The sequence below is a fragment of the Ylistrum balloti genome, unplaced genomic scaffold, assembly GCF_031769215.1.
Source record: "Ylistrum balloti isolate Yb309-2 unplaced genomic scaffold, AGI_CSIRO_Ybal_v1 Utg370500, whole genome shotgun sequence".
NCBI lineage: Eukaryota > Metazoa > Mollusca > Bivalvia > Pectinida > Pectinidae > Ylistrum > Ylistrum balloti.
The window spans coordinates 20,762-41,215 of NW_026782324.1; the positions used below are offsets into that span (position 1 = coordinate 20,762).

General features: G+C 34.9%; 1 protein-coding gene across 1 annotated transcript in view; it reads left to right on the top strand.

The window, feature by feature from the left end:
* The first annotated feature begins 659 nt into the window (after positions 1–659).
* LOC132555494 (alpha-1,6-mannosylglycoprotein 6-beta-N-acetylglucosaminyltransferase A-like) overlaps positions 660–20,454 on the top strand; it is a 61,642-nt gene continuing 41,847 nt past the window's right edge. Inside the window, exons 1-2 of the mRNA XM_060219845.1 lie at positions 660–718; positions 19,302–19,411. The gene's annotated coding sequence lies outside the window, so the exon portion shown is untranslated. The remainder of the gene's footprint in view (positions 719–19,301; positions 19,412–20,454) is intronic.

Below are 20,454 nucleotides of genomic sequence, written 5' to 3' on the forward strand. Positions count from 1 at the left end.
AAAAAAAAAATCTCCAAAAAATACCATAAAATCTCTCTAGACAAATAACAATCGATGAATAACCTAATTAAACAAGTTGCAGACAGGAAACAGCACAATTTCTCTGTACTAGTAGGAAAATGTCTCGTAATGTTTTTTTTTTTTTTTTTATGAAATCGATGGCTCGACTACCTTAATGAGCTCACGGTGTTAGGATTTTAACGGCTGATATACAACAATTCACATTTATATGTGTACGCGTTTATCTATTCATACATCTAATATATATTATTAACATGATGAGCCCGTATAATTACGATTTATGCAGGTGAAAATGATATTGACGCTTTGATGAAGGCCAGTTTTAATCGTGCGTCGAAAGAAAACATCGTTTCCGAAAATCATGGAATAAATATGTAGCGTTAAATGAAGTTTAACTGTGATCATAATGCAACTGTATCTTTAACTGTCAGAGTTTGATTCTGTGAAAAATGATAAATTTTCGAACTAAGTACGTATCAAAGTTGGTATTTAAACTCATTTGTCGGAAATGATACAACAATGCCCTTTTGCGTCCCAAAGCTTAGCTCACTCAACCGGAAATAACCAAACCTCCATTCTGACAGAGACGCTGTATATGTCGACCTGCGGTTGTGTATTATATTGTGCCCTATACTGCAACACACGAATTCTTTCAGAGTCGTAATCTGTTAAAGCTGGCTCATAACCAATAACAAAGGTAAGTTATACCAATGAAGAATACGATTTAAAGGGTTTCATTTACATACAAGTTATCCGTTCGCAGACGCGACTGGTTATTGTGGAAAAACCCAAATATCAGTGTGCTTTATAATTTGGGGGCTTATTTACGTCCCAAACTCGTTAAATATGCTTTTGACATTTCATTTTTGTTTAATAAATCACGCCCGTTATAAAAACCTGTCATACACTGAACGTAAACAAAAACACCTGTGGACGATATGATGGTTATAATTGAAAGTCACGTGCGCGCACCTGTCGGATGTGTTAATAAATAAATAATAATACAAAATAAAAGTTAAAGAAGTGTAGGGACAAATACTAGATAAGAGAGATGTGAGTAGTCACTGTTCAGTGCTCTCACATGATTTTCTGTTGATATATTTAGAATAATTAGGTTTTCACCTAAAGGCATCTAGCCACGTATCGTAGGAACATCGTCTTAATAGCGGGGAAGTACTGTGTTCTTTTAACGCAAGAAGGGTAAAAAATGTTATTTATGTTTACGTTGAGAGAAATGATATATGTTTTGGTAAAAATCACCAGAGGTGTAATTTCTTTGACCATATATATATATATGATTTTGTAAAATATTTCAAACTTTACAGTTTAAAAATTGATACCTATTTTGCCATGATCTAAATCACAATTTTTGATAAGTACATAAAAATTCAGGAAGAAGCAATGAGATTGACGATGGTTGTGGATTTGTATTGTGGTGTATAATAGGTGATAATCTACTGCATCATCCATATTATTTTTCTAATCAGTTAAAATTATGTAAACATGGTGTTAATGAGATGAATTCAAATTTAAAATCAGTGTGAAGTCAGAGGTTTTCCTGGGCGACTCTGTTGGGCCAAATATTTCATAATATTGAAAAATTCTCAAAGTAGGGAGTTATATATTTCCCTTCGAATTGATAAGTTTTCTTTCCAAAATGAGATATACAGTTCTTTACCAAATACCAAAGAGAAAAAAGTCTTGGGAGCATTATTCCTATTATGTCTCATATGGATCAGGCCAAGGATCACATGATATATAATAACTGTACCCTCCCCCCCCCCACTCTCCTAACACACACCTCCCTTATTTTCAGGCTACAACTCCAGCACTGTCTTGCATTAGTAACTGTGTCTGTGGAACAGGTAGTGCTGCCTCTGGTCCTTGTTTATTCTTTGTGTAAGGATCATGTAACAAGGAAGATCAACAAAACTTGACTTATGTTTCATGTTGTACTGGGGAGCATAGTCACTAGAGGCATGGTCACTAGGGGGCGTGGTCAGTAGGAGGCATGGTCACGAGTGGGCGTGGTTAGCTACATTTAAATCAGGTGAAGAAATTTTGTTTATCTGTTGAAAACCATAAGTGGTACATAGGGCTTGCTTGAATTTTCAGTACAGCTTATTGTTTAATTCAGGAACATTGCTTGATGCGTGTGTGAATCAGTTAAGTATGTGACTATATGAAGCTACATGTTTCTTGTAGATCCCTGATTGGACATCTAAATCAACAGATACTGACAACATGTCTGGTCAAGTTTCTGTTATAATATTATACCTATCTTTTTGAACAAAATGAAATGAATATTGTTGAACCTGTTCAAAATATGAGAAATTCTGCTTCTGAAAATAAGGTAGAGTTTGAATTAATAGAGTCAACATTGTCCAAGATCATGAGGAAATGTTTAAAAGCGTGTAAGCTAGACTCAGTGATGATATTTTTGGTAGTACTATCATATACCATAAAACTGAAGTCCAAAAAAAACGCTTTCTTAATAAGGCAAATCTTTCCTAGAAGGACTTTCTTTTCTTTTCCAAACAAACACTTTCATGTTGTCTTTTGTATCATAATGAAAAGTATTGTATCCTGAAAATATATCATGGTAAGCATCATACCCTGTACAATCAACTATACAACTCGAAAGCCTATGGCAACAGTTGTTGTTTGATCTGATTGTATTCATTGTGCTGTCTTTAATCATTTCATTTTTTTAGAGTGAAATTGCAGGGAGCGTAAAGAATGTTTGTTCTGAATGATGTCAAGTCTATAAAAGCTTTGTACATTTGAGGATTAAATTCAGTGTTTGTCTGACCAACCGCTATAAGTACAGAAATGTAGAATTCATGATCTACATGCTTTAGATTTGTTTAAAAAGGAAATTTCATGTTCATATCTGAAGTATGGTAAGAACGAAAACAAACCCTGAAATTACTGGACAAAAATTACCATCACAAAGATGCTTGATTGATTTTGCTTTTTGTTTCCTTCATTATAGAATGATTAATAAATAATGAAGTCCAAGTTGGGAAAAAGCCTATGATTGACTGTACAAACGACAAAAAATCAATGACATCAGTTTGGGAGGGAGCGTTTGTTATTATGGTAAACTGACCAATACATGTAAACACACGATAGGTAGCAGTACTAACTTTTTTGAAATGTGTTTAAAATGATTTCAGTTTTAACTACAACACATCTATAATATTGACCTTACAAAGTCCACATAAATGGGTTAGCTGCCATGCATTAGCACAAACAGAATTGGTGATTTGTTTTTTTTCTGATTCATACTATTGTCTGAATTACACAAAAACCTTAATTTAGGTGTTATATGCTTAGTAGCAGTTAGATAAAGAATCTTTGTGCTTTCCTTGTAGACTGCCTTGCTGCAGGTAGGTAATAAAAATTCTGCTTGCTGACCCAATTTCAATAAATCATAAAAAGTAGATTATAAATATTCTCTTTAAGAAACTTTCTTCTCTCCGAATGTCAGCCTCAACAGCCTCAAAATGTGATCTCCTAGCATCAAGTAAGGAAGTCTGTAGATTTTGTTTCTAAGTTGTAACAAACAAAAATCATTGTACTTTGTGCTTCCATTTTGTCCCATCATCAATGGGATGGAAAATAACTTGTTACACTACTGTCGGTACAATGTGACTGAATAGGGAGTTCCATATATATTGTGTTCATTATATGATATTTCGGTGTGATAGCACTATAATGGAATCAGTTAGAGGCCAAATCATTGGTGGATACTATCTTCACATGACCTCAGCTCTCATAAGATGTGAAACTCAAACAAATAGGGTGTCCTTTTTAATTGCTGTTATTGACTTTAATACTTAATAGTGTCTGATACCTTCTGTGAAAGATTGATTATCTTGACGATTTATAAACAGTAAACAAGAGTTTGTCTCAGATACTTATGTGTAATGATTGTTGTGTCACAATGACTACAGATGTGCTGAATGTTGCATCTGTGTTTTGAGCCCAAGACCATATATTGACAAAAGTTAAATCATGTACAGATAAAAAAAATTATATTGCATAATTAAGAATAGCTCATTTTGGCTTTTAATTTAGGGTCTCTTCATGATATATTTCATAAGGTAGCATGTAATTAAATTCCTTTGGATTTAGTGTTCATTGGCCACATTTGTTGGCCGTATGTTTGGATGCACAATTGGCGAGACAGTGACCATGACTGCATAATTGATCTGATGGAAGTCTACATCTGTGTATGCTTAGTTGTATAATCAATCTGATGGAAGTCTACATCTGTGTATGTTTAGTTGTACAATTGATCTTATGGAAGTCTACATCTGTGTATGTTTAGTTGTACAATCAATCTGATGGAAGTCTACATCTGTGTATGTTTAGTTGTACAATTGATCTGATGGAAGTCTACATCTGTGTATGTTTAGTTGTACAATCAATCTGATGGAAGTCTACATCTGTGTATGTTTAGTTGTACAATTGATCTGATGGAAGTCTACATCTGTGTATGTTTAGTTGTACAATCAATCTGATGGAAGTCTACATCTGTGTATGTTTAGTTGTACAATTGATCTGATGGAAGTCTACATCTGTGTATGTTTAGTTGTACAATCAATCTGATGGAAGTCTACATCTGTGTATGTTTAGTTGTACAATCAATTTGATGGAAGTCTACATCTGTGTTTGTTTAGTTGTAAAACTGACCTGATGCAAGTCTACATCTGTGTATGTTTAGTTGTACAATTGATCTGATGGAAGTCTACATCTGTGTATGTTTAGTTGTACAATTGATCTGATGGAAGTCTACATCTGTGTATGTTTAGTTGTACAATTGATCTGATGGAAGTCTACATCTGTGTATGTTTAGTTGTACAATCAATCTGATGGAAGTCTACATCTGTGTATGTTTAGTTGTACAATCAATCTGATGGAAGTCTACATCTGTGTATGTTTAGTTGTACAATCAATCTGATGGAAGTCTACATCTGTGTATGTTTAGTTGTACAATCAATCTGATGGAAGTCTACATCTGTGTATGTTTAGTTGTACAATCAATCTGATGGAAGTCTACATCTGTGTATGTTTAGTTGTACAATCAATCTGATGGAAGTCTACATCTGTGTATGTTTAGTTGTACAATTGATCTGATGGAAGTCTACATCTGTGTATGTTTAGTTGTACAATCAATCTGATGGAAGTCTACATCTGTGTATGTTTAGTTGTACAATCAATCTGATGGAAGTCTACATCTGTGTATGTTTAGTTGTACAATTGATCTGATGGAAGTCTACAGTTGTACAATCAATCTGATGGAAGTCTACATCTGTGTATGTTAACAGTATCCTTTACAGCAGATATCAATTTGAAAATAGTGCTGATGTAAGATATTTTTGTTGCGTCATGCACTGATGGAGGCTAAGATCCAAATCAGTGATCTTCTGAATTGTTAACACAATGTTAAAAACTGTTTTCATGTTGTTTAACATAAAGGTTAGTCACTGCTACAGGATGCTAACACTAATTATGAAGCCAACTTTGAATTTGATAATTAAACTGGTCATTAATTGGCTCGGACCAAGTGTTGTGTGATGGACAGATACACAGTAATTAGCCATGTGTTACACACAGGTGACATTCTACAAGGTGTATGTATTTATCAATTCCTTCAGAAGATGTGCTCATATTTTGAGACAACAAATGACTTCCCTTGCAGTCAGTTGAAGGGAGTGAAAAATTACAAAGATATAGAAGGGAAAAATTGGGACATGGAAATTATTTCGATTCAAACAGAATTGTGACTCCAGTAATTTTTGAAACTCATCTTGTATAGAACAATTTGATACTGTTATGTTAATATAATATAAAAAAAAGAAAATCAAATGGTCTCCGATATCTGCCTGGTGGCCATTCATTTGTTAATTATTAATGGTATCAATGACGGAACACCCAGACCTCACACTCATTACATAATCAATGTTATTTATATGTCTAGGTCATATATAGAGAATATATGGTCAGTGTCTTAAAATATATGGTGTATTTTTGCGAGAGCGAAGAAAGCCAAAAGTGGCAAGTTTCTAGGGCAGCTTTTGTCTTTCTGTTCCGAGCTTCTATTTGAATACACTGACAACTATTCTCTTTATCTTGCATCAGTGAGAATTGAGACTGTGGAAGCTTCAACAGTTTGTTAGGTGGACTCAGTCTTTGTTTACCTGACATTGGGTTAGGCTGATTTGTACCTGGTGATGATCCACTTCGAAATATAGTTCCATATTTCATTGATGAAAAGAGGAATTGTATGGAGTCCATGAATAGGGGAAGTTCTATCTAAAAGTCAGGAGGTGGACATATTACAGGACAATAAGTCTATTTAATGGTGGAACATTATATGATACTTAAAGTCAGGAGGTGGAAATATTACAGGACAATAAGTCTATTTAATGGTGGGATATTATATGATACTTAAAGTCAGGAGGTGGACATATTACAGGACAATAAGTCTATTTAATGGTGGAACATTATATGATACTTAAAGTCAGGAGGTGGACATATTACAGGACAATAAGTCTATTTAATGGTGGGATATTATATGATACTTAAAGTCAGGAGGTGGACATATTACAGGACAATAAGTCTATTTAATGGTGGGATATTATATGATACTTAAAGTCAGGAGGTGGACATATTACAGGACAATAAGTCTATTTAATGGTGGAACATTATATGATACTTAAAGTCAGGAGGTGGACATATTACAGGACAATAAGTCTATTTAATGGTGGGATATTATATGATACTTAAAGTCAGGAGGTGGACATATTACAGGACAATAAGTCTATTTAATGGTGGGATATTATATGATACTTAAAGTCAGGAGGTGGACATATTACAGGACAATAAGTCTATTTAATGGTGGGATATTATATGATACTTAAAGTCAGGAGGTGGACATATTACAGGACAATAAGTCTATTTAATGGTGGGATATTATATGATACTTAAAGTCAGGAGGTGGACATATTACAGGACAATAAGTCTATTTAATGGTGGGATATTATATGATACTTAAAGTCAGGAGGTGGACATATTACAGGACAATAAGTCTATTTAATGGTGGGATATTATATGATACTTAAAGTCAGGAGGTGGACATATTACAGGACAATAAGTCTATTTAATGGTGGGATATTATATGATACTTAAAGTCAGGAGGTGGACATATTACAGGACAATAAGTCTGTTAATGGTGGAACATTATATGATACTTAAAGTCAGGAGGTGGACATATTACAGGACAATAAGTCTATTTAATGGTGGGACATTATATGATACTTAAAGTCAGGAGGTGGACATATTACAGGACAATAAGTCTATTTAATGGTGGGATATTATATGATACTTAAAGTCAGGAGGTGGACATATTACAGGACAATAAGTCTATTTAATGGTGGGATATTATATGATACCTAAAGTCAGGAGGTGGACATATTACAGGACAATAAGTCTATTTAATGGTGGGATATTATATGATACTTAAAGTCAGGAGGTGGACATATTACAGGACAATAAGTCTATTTAATGGTGGGATATTATATGATACTTAAAGTCAGGAGGTGGATATTACAGGACAATAAGTATGTTAATGGTGGAACATTATATGATACTTAAAGTCAGGAGGTGGACATATTACAGGACAATAAGTCTATTTAATGGTGGGATATTATATGATACTTAAAGTCAGGAGGTGGACATATTACAGGACAATAAGTCTGTTAATGGTGGAACATTATATGATACTTAAAGTCAGGAGGTGGACATATTACAGGACAATAAGTCTATTTAATGGTGGGATAATATATGATACTTAAAGTCAGGAGGTGGACATATTACAGGACAATAAGTCTATTTAATGGTGGGATATTATATGATACTTAAAGTCAGGAGGTGGACATATTACAGGACAATAAGTCTATTTAATGGTGGGATATTATATGATACTTAAAGTCAGGAGGTGGACATATTACAGGACAATAAGTCTATTTAATGGTGGGATATTATATGATACTTAAAGTCAGGAGGTGGACATATTACAGGACAATAAGTCTATTTAATGGTGGGATATTATATGATACTTAAAGTCAGGAGGTGGACATATTACAGGACAATAAGTCTATTTAATGGTGGGATATTATATGATACTTAAAGTCAGGAGGTGGACATATTACAGGACAATAAGTCTATTTAATGGTGGGATATTATATGATACTTAAAGTCAGGAGGTGGACATATTACAGGACAATAAGTCTATTTAATGGTGGGATATTATATGATACTTAAAGTCAGGAGGTGGACATATTACAGGACAATAAGTCAATATTTAATGGTGGAACATTATATGATACTTAAAGTCAGGAGGTGGACATATTACAGGACAATAAGTCTATTTAATGGTGGGATATTATATGATACTTAAAGTCAGGAGGTGGACATATTACAGGACAATAAGTCTATTTAATGGTGGGATATTATATGATACTTAAAGTCAGGAGGTGGACATATTACAGGACAATAAGTCTATTTAATGGTGGGATATTATATGATACTTAAAGTCAGGAGGTGGACATATTACAGGACAATAAGTCTATTTAATGGTGGGATATTATATGATACTTAAAGTCAGGAGGTGGACATATTACAGGACAATAAGTCTATTTAATGGTGGGATATTATATTACTTAAAGTCAGGAGGTACATATTACAGGACAAAAGTCTATTTAATGGTGGGATATTATATGATACTTAAAGTCAGGAGGTGGACATATTACAGGACAATAAGTCTATTTAATGGTGGGATATTATATGATACTTAAAGTCAGGAGGTGGACATATTACAGGACAATAAGTCTATTTAATGGTGGGATATTATATGATACTTAAAGTCAGGAGGTGGACATATTACAGGACAATAAGTCTATTTAATGGTGGGATATTATATGATACTTAAAGTCAGGAGGTGGACATATTACAGGACAATAAGTCTATTTAATGGTGGGATATTATATGATACTTAAAGTCAGGAGGTGGACATATTACAGGACAATAAGTCTATTTAATGGTGGGATATTATATGATACTTAAAGTCTTAAAGTCAGGAGGTGGACATATTACAGGACAATAAGTCTATTTAATGGTGGGATATTATATGATACTTAAAGTCAGGAGGTGGACATATTACAGGACAATAAGTCTATTTAATGGTGGGATATTATATGATACTTAAAGTCAGGAGGTGGACATATTACAGGACAATAAGTCTATTTAATGGTGGGATATTATATGATACTTAAAGTCAGGAGGTGGACATATTACAGGACAATAAGTCTATTTAATGGTGGGATATTATATGATACTTAAAGTCAGGAGGTGGACATATTACAGGACAATAAGTCTATTTAATGGTGGGATATTATATGATACTTAAAGTCAGGAGGTGGACATATTACAGGACAATAAGTCTATTTAATGGTGGGATATTATATGATACTTAAAGTCAGGAGGTGGACATATTACAGGACAATAAGTCTATTTAATGGTGGGATATTATATGATACTTAAAGTCAGGAGGTGGACATATTACAGGACAATAAGTCTATTTAATGGTGGGATATTATATGATACTTAAAGTCAGGAGGTGGACATATTACAGGACAATAAGTCTATTTAATGGTGGGATATTATATGATACTTAAAGTCAGGAGGTGGACATATTACAGGACAATAAGTCTATTTAATGGTGGGATATTATATGATACTTAAAGTCAGGAGGTGGACATATTACAGGACAATAAGTCTATTTAATGGTGGGATATTATATGATACTTAAAGTCAGGAGGTGGAAATATTACAGGACAATAAGTTGATGAAAGAGGGGTTGGGATGGGTGGGAGCATTGGGGTTAAAATTGGGCGCAAACTATCTTTTTCAAAGATTAAAGTGGACCTCTTACAGAAAATGAATTAGAAGTGTGGGGGTGGGGAGTGGGGGGATATACTTAACAACTTCTTACTCAAATACAGATAGATATGGTTTATACACTTATCTTTTATTTATTCTGTATTGACACTTCCTGTAATAAATCTAAAAAAATGAATTCTCGGGTTGATGTACTAAATATGTGTACCAGGAAAGTGACAGATGTTAAGTTCTGATAATAGATTAATTACAGTACTTTTGATGAGGAAATGTTGATAACATTTGTTTTTAAATGTATTTAGGTAATAATTTGTGTACATGTTTGGAGATCATGAGCACACAGATTAGTATTGTTCAAATAACCCATGTTTGGTGTTTGCTTAAAATTGTTCACTAAAGAATATATAATTTATACACATGTATCAGTTGTGGGAATCATTGGATATATTGCTTACAGTGTACTTTTATAAAAAGTTGATTTATTGTCAGAATGACTTGGACTGCATTACAAGAAGATGAATTTGAACAAGGCATGTTAATTTACAAAATGTTTAGGTTCTTTATATCCTCATTCAAGTTGTAACAAAATAGCTATTGTATAACTTAACTCCTTTTGTACTGCATGTTCGTCTGGGTTAGGTACCAAATGCACTTTTTAGTCTCACCGCTGGTAAGTGTAACAAAAATGGTGACGCCCATGTGCCTGTTTAGCGTGTTGTATTTTGAGATGATTGTTTAACAGGTTAGTGTCATGACTTAATTATGCATTACGGTTTTATTGTGTTGTTGATGCTATTTTTAGTCATGCAGAACTGTTATTATATGGAAATTTATTAAATATATCTTGATGTTTTATCTAGAATCTTTGTCTTTCTGGTAGAACTTTTTTCTACATTTGAATGTACAGTGAATAGATATCATGTAGGTCACCAAAGGGCCATCTCATGTTTGAATGATATCATATCCCAGCTATAACAAGCCAGTATCAATTGATATCGGACAATTTTATGCTGTTGAAAACTTCCAAGATCAAATCTTGCACCGATGGTGAATGCAAATGTACACTGTCATTACTTATGGCAGCTGTTTATCACATGTCAGTGGATGGTGAGAGGATGTGCAGTTGTAGATATCTCATGGAAATGTCTTTTAGAAAGCAGTATGACGTCTTATTCATAGTTGCTGAGCTTGATTGTTCTGAATCCATGTTTTAATACAGTTGAGTCCTGACCAATGCATAGTCCAGCTCTCTGCTGCAATGGTGAAAATCTGTAGGAAACCAGTCAGTACAAAAAGTTTCAGTTTAAACTTGACTTACTAAATACATATTTACACACATGTTCAGTTATTATTTTTTATGGGATTATGTAGAGTGGACATGTAATTCAACCCAATTCTTGTGGTGTTGCTATCCATCTTCAACATTTTTAGTTTTACACAAACAAGTGCGATTAGAAACTAATGATATACATAATATACTTGTATTGCTTTTTTTTTCTAAAATGTTGATGTTGGAGAGAAACTACTGCAGATTCCTGGATTAAAATCTTGATTTCAGATGTTGATAGAATATGAAAATGGTTAACACGTTTGGTTCTAATACCTTTCATCCGGCGTCGTGCATTTTGCGTCCGTAAACAATTTTACACCTTTGACTTGTCAAAAACCCCTAATCAAATTTCAGTGAAATTTTGCAGGAACCCTCCCTGATGAACCAAAATTATGAATTAAACAGTCCCCATCCCTGGGGCCAGAGGGGCGGGGTTAAAAAGTGTCAAATTGACTCAGATTTCGAAAATCTTCATCTTAAGACCCAGGTATGGTAGAATCAAATACTCTTCATGATTGTAAGCAACTTAAGGTGCTTTACCAAAATTGTGAATTTCCTGGCCCCAGGGTCTCACATATCCCTGTGGGGAGGGGATAAAGTTTACTTTAGCTTATATAGGAAAACTTAGATTTTTTAGCATAATTTTTTTAATTTTCACTGGAAATATTTCAAACTTGATTAGAATTATGAGTGAAGGATGACGGCTTGAGGCTTGATTGTATGCCTATTTTGACCCTTACTGACCTCGAGGGCTGATGGGTGGGGCCAAAAGAGGTCAAATTGCATTTTTGAGCTTAACATTGGTTATTTCCCACTGGAAATAACTTTATAAGAATTATCAGTATAAGAGAACAGTTTTGATGGTATGCATGTATTGACACTGACTTACTATATTCAGTGTCACAATTTCTGTTTCATGACACTTGATAACTACTCTTTAACCTTTATATTCAATATTGCATATTTCAGGTGACCTTCAAGGCCGCTAGGCCTCTTGTTTTTTCAAAACCATAATTGAAAATTGAATTTTATTTCTTCAATAGTCTAGCCAATTTTCAAATCCATTTTTTCATGTGACTTTTAAGTTTACATTTACAATTAATCTGCTCTACTTCTGTTCTGTGCCTGTTAAGTTAAACTCTCATAACAAAAAACTACAAATTTGCAATAAATGCCATGGTTACATAACAAATTAACCTCTGACCTTGTGTAGTGGGTTCAGAGTTCATAACTGTATTTGTTTCTCTATTTATTCTTGTAGATGTTTCTTGCTTGAAATAATTTTAACAAAAGGAGTGTGCATTTGATTTCTATTTGTAATATTGAATATACGAATGTAAATAAACAACGAACCACTCATGCTGTGTTACTTGCAATTTAAACAAAAATTGGAATCAACTATTGGTGTAATGATAGGACAACTTATCAGTATATTGCGATAGCTTGGCTCTTGGTAGCAATAGGTCAATAGCAGATTTTCAAGTTGATAACTATAATTTTACTAAACAAGAAATCTACTTGAATGTGAGATTTTTCACCAAGTGGTTGCCAAACATCTGCATAGCCTTTGTTTATTTATAAAAGTGTCTTTGGGATGATGAGAGTTTAGGTCTTAAGTAAAAGTTGTGTCATTATTGTTTCCAATCAAATCTGGCTAACAACTACTAGGTATTTATAAGTAAAGACAGTGATCCTTCCTGTTCTCCACAATCCATCCTTGAAATTTCAGTTTGATAAACAACAGGTAGCAGTATTTAAAAAACATTTCTAATATAAAGGCAAAAGCAGCATGGAAGCATTTTGGTGATGTAAAAATTAATGGAAAAGTATCTCAGAAACTAATTGCAGGGAAAGCTCCCTTGAAGCACAGACATCTTCATTTGTTAACTATGTTATCCTACCATTGCTAGACATCTATATATCTTTGACACGACTCAACCAACAATGTAAAAAATGTGTTAAAATGATTGTCAAGACCAAATAATTTTATAATTGTGAATTTTTATATATAATTCACATTTTCAAACATAAAGTTCAAAATATGAAGAGGAATTATACTGAATTTATCGTAAAACTAAGACGTATATGAAAGTAATATTATTTAAGTCTTGAGTTCAGCTGTGTAGGAGTCTTACAACAAATATAACAGAGAAACAGTTTATATATAGAATGAATACTGGTACTAATATGGCTGTACAACATGGTAGATTGTACAAAGAAATAGATTTTCGACTGAAACATTTGCTAACTTCAGAATTCTGGTATGTTTAATTCGTTAGTGACCATGCTTTATTTCTGGGCTAGAAAACCATCATTCAAAGGTAAACAAAAATTAATGTGATTGTATCTGACTATTTCATAAATATTGCAGTAGTAACCTTTATATCACAAATCTGCAAAACGTCAATGACATGTGGTCATGCTCCAGTGAATCAATATACAGACTGCTTAGATATTTTTTCAGTATCACATGGTGAAGGTTCAGTGAATCAATACAGACTACTTTGATATATATGCAGGATATCATGTGTCGTGCTCCAGTGAATCCATACAGGCTACTTTGATATAAATATATATATATATACACCATATCATGTGACGTGGTCCAGTGAACCAATTCAGGCTACTTTGATATATACAAAGTATTTTTTTGGTTATGGTCTTACTAAGGAAATTATTGTTCTACACCTTAACTCCCAACCATGCATCTCTACGCATTGTGACATCGGTGTTGGGAAAACTGTCCGATCTCCCCTATTTGAGGAGGTATTGATGAAATGATTATTATCTCATAAAACAAGAGAAAATGCTGAACAACTTTTGTTGTAAGTAAATTTTGATTTTATAAATATTTCATATGCTTTTTGCGAGTTTAAAACACAAGGCAAATTTTTCCAAACATCTTGGATTAATGACGTCAAGTGCACGGTGGATGCAAATGTCTATTCGGGGGTCAGGTTTGTATTCCACATATATGTTCATACAGAAGGAGATATTTCACTTGAATTTCAATACACGGATACCTAATGCCTAAAATCTTACATATGTACATTGTGCCTTTGATGAAGCCCAACAAAGTTTGCAAAAAGAAATGACCTTGATCCATATTCAAGGTCGCAGAGGTCAAATGTGTTAAAACCTTAAAATAACTTCTTCCAAAATACCAGAAGGCCTAGAGTCATCATATTTGGCTGGAAGGTTACTTTGATTAAGCCAAACAAACTTTGCAAAAAGAAATGACCTTGACCCATATTCAAGGTCACTGAGGTAAAATGTGGTAAAACATTTAAACGACTTCTTCCAAAATACTGGAAGGCCTTCAATCATTATATATGGCTGGAAGGTTCCTTTGATGAAGTCAAACAAAGTTTGCGAAAAAAATAACCTTGACCCATATTCAAGGTCACAGAGGTCAAATGTGTTAAAAAATTTTAAGCGACTTCTTTCAAAATACCAGAAGGCCTAGAATCATTATATTTGGCTACTATGTTCCTCTTATGGTGTCCTACAAAGTTTGCTTAAAGAAATGACCTTGACCAATCTTCAAGGTCACAGGAAATATAGAAAAGCCTAAAATCATTATATTTGGCCAGTATGTTCCTTTTATGAAGTCCAAGAAAGTAAAAGAAATGACCTTGACCCATAGTCAAGGTCACAGGGGTTAAATGTGTTAAACATGGAATATTTGCACAGATATAGTAATGTTGGTGATAAAGATCCAGGTGAGCGATACAGACCCTCTGGGCATAATCAAAGGCATTTGCTGATGATGGGAAATTGATATCTTTTTTCAAATGTTTAAGATTCTGGTTGCTATGGTAACATCATTATTTGAGAGGTTTCTTTTTGTGGGAAGGACATATTAGGTATTAGGTATCTGTGTTATAAAACATTGAGAGGCTTCTGTTTGAGGGAAGGACCTATTAGGTATCTGTGTTATAAAACCTTGAAAGGCTTCTGTATGAGGGAAGGACATATTAGGTATCTGTTATAAGACATTGAGAAGTTTCTGTTTGAGGGAAGGACATATGAGGTATCTGTTATAAAACTTTGAGAGGCTTCTGTTTGAGGGAAGGACATATTAGGTATCTGTGTTATAAAACATTGTGAGGATTCTGAATGAGGAAAGGACAACATTTTTAGGTCGCCTGAGCTGAAGGTAAATCTTTAAAAAACTTCTTCTGATGTACCAACAGTCAGATTAAATTCATATTTGATATTTAGGGTCCTTATGGCAAGGTTTACGAAGTTTGCGAATGAAAAAAAAATCGGGTCAAAAACGGCCCCACTAGGGGGGGTGCTCAAAAGGGTTAAAATTTCAACTTTGACCAATTTTAACCAAATTTGGTCGAAAGCATCCTTTAGTGAAGGACATATGAAATTATGTCGAAAAAAGGTCGTAATGTACCCTTTGGGGCCCATAAGGGGTGTAAAAGGGGCCATATGGAAAAACCTTCATTAAATGACTACTTCTCAGGAACCAGTGGATGGATATTGACCAAACTTGGCACAACGCATCCGCATGGGAAGCCACTTCTAGTTTGCGAAGAAAAAGGGTGTGGCCCCAATAGGAGCCCCAGGAGGGGGGAAAAGGGGAAACTTGATATGAATGTTCTACACAAGGTCCTGGCAAATGTTTTAACTTTTTGGGGCGATTCAAAATCCAAAATGGCCACCCTGACCTCTGTTTGGCTAAGACATTATGGACTTCCTCTCAAGAACCATTGGGTGGGTCATGTTCAAACTTGGTACTGATGTTTTACACATGGTCCTGCATAAGTGTTGTTACATTTTTGCAACATTTTAAAATCCCCAGATTATTGACATATATTCCTCAGGTGACCGTTAAGGCCCCTTGGGCCTCTTGTTAAGTATCTGTGTTATAAAACATTGACAGGTTTCTGTTTGAGGAAGTTAATGTAGCATCATAGAAACTAGCTGGCACCAGATATAAATTATTTTTTATTTTTGATGAGCTAATTTCTATTTTTTTTTTTAATTCCTAGTGAAATGATTTGTTAAGTCTACAGCATAAAAATCTATCTTTATTTTTACACAAATGTTAATGATAAACTTCATAAAATTTTCTGTCCTTACAGGAACATTTAGAAATCTCTAAGTTTAAGTTTAACAAATGCCTTGTATAATCTTAGCTTATTACTGTGAGTTGCAATCTTTAAAAGAGGAATTATTTATATCTTGTTTAAGAAAAGCAAGACAATTTTGGGTGTGACATTTGTATAACTTTTATCTCAACACAAAAATGCTGCGTTACTCTGCATGACTGTATTATGTAGTGTCCTGCTTAAGGCCATGCCGTGTAAAACAGTTGTTGTTTGTAAAACAAAGTTGTTCTGTATATAAATAGCTGTCTTAATACCTCCCACTGGAGAGAGAGAAGGTTCCGTCTTTATAGACAGTTGTTCTGTATATAAATAGCTGTCTTAATACCTCCCACTGGAGAGAGAGAAGGTTCCGTCTTTATAGACAGTTGTTCTGTATATAAATAGCTGTCTTAATACCTCCCACTGGAGAGAGAGAAGGTTCCGTCTTTATAGACAGTTGTTCTGTATATAAATAGCTGTCTTAATACAAATACCTCCCACTGGGTATTTATTCCAATAAAGCCCTGGGGGCGTGAAATTTTTCAGACAGGGGGCGATTAATAGAACACAAAAGTTCATAATTTGTTGGTCGTGACATGCCATGGCTGCCACTTAAAAACATTGTTTAACAAACTAACGAATTACTCCGCAAAGAATGCATTTGAAAATTGCAGTAATTCCAACATCGTTGTAGCTTTAAACATTGTTGTCAATTGCATTCTGATAACCTGAATTCTTGTATGACATCGTGTCAGCTTCAGTCAAAAACGTACAATGTTCATCATCGCTTGTAGGCCTAGTTTGCAAAACAAAATAAAAAAACACAGCAGTATATAAGCCAGTCTGTTTCTTAATAAATCCCACATACCTGATAACAATGTCTGAGACAAAACGAAATTATGACACTGCTTTCAAGCTTAAAGTAATCGCCTTCGCAGAGGAGAAGGGTAAACATGCCGCCGCGAAAGTGATTCGTGTTGACAGAAAACGAGTGCGGGACTGGTGTCAAAACAAAGAAAAATTAAAAAATCTTTCTAAAACATCTAAACACTGTAAAGGAGGTGGGAGGCATGTCAGATATGAAGATATTGACAGAAATCTGATGAGATGGCTACAGGACAGACGGGAGGCCGGAATACGAGTGACTGGGAAAACATTGCGGTTTGAGGCCCTGCGTATGCATAAGGCAAATGGTAGTCAGTCGTTCAAAGCCTCATATGGCACAACATGAAGTTTCATTAATTGATGATCGTATTGACAGTTTTTTGAATTTCGTGTTAAGAATGCGTCGGCTACGAGAATACCCCGATAGCCATATCGCTAACATGGACGAAACCCCGATGTGGTTTGACATGCCAGGAAAATCGACATTGGCAATGAAGGGGGAAAAGGAGGTCAGAGTTTACAGTACTGTCCACGAAAAACAAAAAATAACGGTGACACTGGCAGCATATGCCGATGGGACTAAAATTGCCCCCCTTGTGCACATGCCAGGCATTCGTCCCCTTCCGAAAGATGACATACCAAGTGGTATTGTGGTATACATGTGCGGGGCCGGACAAAAATCCTGGGCAAACGAGGAAAGTATAAAATTTTGGTTAAAAAAACTCTGGGGTGTGAATAATACAGCCAGGCGGTTATTAGTATGGGACGCTTTCCGTGGTCATCTTACTGAAGATGTAAAAAAACTGGTTTGTCAAAAATATAATTTAGACATCTGTATGTACATGTAAGCTACAGCCAGCCGATGTGTCGTGGAATAAACCCTTCAAAGAAAAACTTTGAGAGTTGTATGACGAATGGTGTTTCAGTGGCCCCATTGAGAAAACCAAAGCAGGGAATCGTAAAGCTCCATCTAAAGCTGTAATGTTGTCTTGGGTCAAGACAGTATGGGATAGCATTAGCCCGGACACAATCAGAAGATCATTCAAAAAATGCGGTATCACAATTTTGCTGGACGGTAGTGAGGATCATATTTTCCAGTATGATTCTGACGATGAGGAATTCCAGGGGTTAGTGAAAAGGATGTCCAAGCTGCAGATGACGTTTTGCAAAATTTAATGGGTGATGTGAATGCGCCTTCTATTCCAAAAATAGAACTGAGTGAAAGCGAGACTGGTGAAAGTGGAAGTGAAAGTGAAGACAGTAGTTTATACGGCAGTCCCAGCCATTAGGCCTGCAGTATATTGAAATGAACCATGGATTAAATTGATATTATTTGTGTACGTGTCGTGACAGTGTAATTTTCTTGTGCCAAAATTCATTTGTTCATGTTCATGGATACCAGGAATTTAAAATTTATTAAAAGGTAAGCTTTGTAACCTGACTCCTGAGTTGTTGAAATTTACTGAGAAAACAGGTGGGGGGGCGTTTATTAGAGACGGGGCGTTTATTGGAATAAATACGGTACCTTGATGTACCAATTTGGCCTGAAGCATGCTTTCATAGGGCAGTCATTTTGTTTTTATAAATGTTGAGTTTTGTACAAAAAGTACATGAAACTCTCTTGGGGATAAGGATGGCGGGACCAAAGAGGGGAAAAAGATTTAGTCTTTTTAATAATTTTCCTTTAGTTTAAATGAATTAATTTCAGCAAAATTGACCAGGTGAGCGATACAGGCCTTATGGGCCTTTTGTATTTCAAAAAAGGATAATAGGTTTTAATATTTGTGAAAATCCTTAAAAAAAAAGGATATATGTAATAACTAATGAATTTTGTTAGACCATTATTAATGATCCAATTCTTCTCGCCCTCTGTAGGGATGTTCTGCAAGTAGATACCTGCTGTTACAGACTACACAAGAGGAACAGACTACACACTTTGGCTATAAATCCAAGCACAATGATTAATATTTGATATGGTTTGTGATTTGTAGGTAAAAGAAGATGATTGGAGTCAGCAGACCAATGATTCCACAGACGTACAGCAAGGCTAGCAGTAACCAAAATGTCAGCTGTTGTTCAGCATTCCACTAGGGTGGTGCAGGTAGGTTTCCTTTTCTGCATTTTAACACAGAAACTGTCATGTGTATTTTTTAGGTTACCTGAGACAAAGTCTCATAGTTTCCTATTGCGATCACCTTCATGCGACATCATGCGTACGTAAACAGTTTAACACTCCTGATCTGATTTCAATGAAATTTGCAGAAATTTTCCCGAGGCTAAGATGAACCAAAATTCTGAATTACACAGTCCCCAGCCTTTAGGGGCCAAATTAGAATTATGCAGTCCTCACCCTTTAGGTGCCGAGTTAGAATTATACAGTCCCCACCCTTCAGGGGCCGAGTTAGAATTATACAGTCCCCACCCTTCAAGGGCTGAGTTAGAATTATGTATGAAGGATAACGGCTTGTGTTCCCTTTAATGATCCTGGCTGACCCCCAGGGGCTGTGGGGTTGTTAGACAGGGCCAAATTGATGCATATTCATTCTCTCTCTTTCTCTACACTCATATATGGTAGAATCAACTGTTCTTCAAAATGGAAGCATCTTAAGGTGCTTAACCAAAATTGTGAATTGTGAATTTCATGGTCCCAGGGTATCACATTTTCCTGTGGCAAGGTGTTACTACAGTTAATATAGGAAAAAAAGATTTTTAGCATAATTTGTTGAATTTCCGTTGGAAATGTTTCAAACTTTGTTAGAATTGTGAGTGAAGGATGACAGATTGATGGTATGTCCATATTGATCCTGGCTGATCCCCAGGCGCTGTTTGATGGGGCCAAAATGGGTCAAATTGACACAGATTTCAGAAATCTGTTCTCTACACCAAGTTAGGGTAGAACCAAATGCTCTTCATGGATGGAAGTATCATAAGGTGTTTCACTAAAATTGTGAATTTCATGGCCCCAGGGTCTCACATTTCCCTGTCGGGAGGGGGTACTAAAATTTATATTGGAAAAATAGAATTTTTTAACATAAAATGTTGAATTTCCATTGGAAATGTTTCAAGCTTGGTTAGAATTGTGAGTGAAGGATGATGGCTTAACGGTATGCTTATATTGATCCTTTTCTCAACACCCAGATATGG